The sequence below is a fragment of the Rhagoletis pomonella genome, unplaced genomic scaffold (assembly GCF_013731165.1).
Source record: "Rhagoletis pomonella isolate Grant_MI unplaced genomic scaffold, Rhpom_1.0 Rhpom_scaffold_00001, whole genome shotgun sequence".
NCBI lineage: Eukaryota > Metazoa > Arthropoda > Insecta > Diptera > Tephritidae > Rhagoletis > Rhagoletis pomonella.
Window position 1 is genome coordinate 81,660,270 of NW_023458555.1, and position 1,194 is coordinate 81,661,463.

Consider the following 1,194-nt stretch of genomic DNA (forward strand, 5'->3'; position numbering starts at 1 on the left):
TTAGTTTCTTAAACGCTAGCATCAGACTTAAGGGCTATGCAAGTGTACTTATTTACATATATACGTATGTATGTACTAAGAAGGAAGGTAATGAAGATAAAGAAGTGGCCTGACCTAACGGTCAGCTTCTCAATAGCTTACCAATTCTGTAAGAGTTTCCAAACATACTTACATACATATATATGTATGTATATAAAAAATTTAGCTTAAGAATGGTAAGATGTAATGTAGATGGTAATGGTTCGCTTCATACATACGTATGTACATATATTGCTTATCTTAAGAGTTATTAAAAGAGAAGATGTACATATGTACATTAGTATGTAACTCTTCCCCCATTTGATTAGGGATTCTCCTGAATTTCTCTTATTTACTAGGGTTGGTACAGATAGTTTTATTACGAAAATTTATTTTAACGCAATTTTGATGTACCAAAGTTAGATAATTTCAATTTTTTCAATTTATTTAAGTACACTTTGTTTAGGTACATATACATATCGTATTAACAATATAAATATTAATAGACTTGGTATTAATTTGCAAATTTATTAAACATGACATCCATTCGTGAAATAATATTTTAACAGTAAGTTTCACCGGAATTTATAGGTGTTTCGAAGTGTACGGTTGTGCTGCTGTCGAATTTATTTGGTCTTTTAATGTTAGAGTAATGAACGGTTTGTAAAACCTTTTTCCTGAACTTTGGTTCCTCTTTATGTCTGAGGCTTCTATAATTCTTTATAAATCCATAGTCTCTAGTTTCGACGTATGTTTCCCTTTTATTATTTAACTTGTTTATTGTCGAGTAAGTCGTTCGTATATTATTTTATGGTCAACATGGTGGTTTTGTACGTCTATTGGTGTGCATTTAATAGTGCTGTGATAAGTGGTATTGTAAAATCGGATAGCTCTATTCATTTGCGTGACTATTGGAATTTTATCCTCGATATTAAGTGTTGTAATCTTTTCAGTTATTGTGTTATTCAATCGTTCAACGTCAGAGTTGCCCGTATGACTGTTAGGCTTAGTTGCATGGAATTCTATATTTTCATTTTGCAGGAAATTCAAGACGGCTTCTGATTTAAATTCATTATCGAAAATAATTTTTTTTATTTTTCCTTTGATTGCAAGATATTCCTGGATTTTGCTAACTATAGTTAGTTATAGCATGCTTAGAAAATTTATCTATAAAAA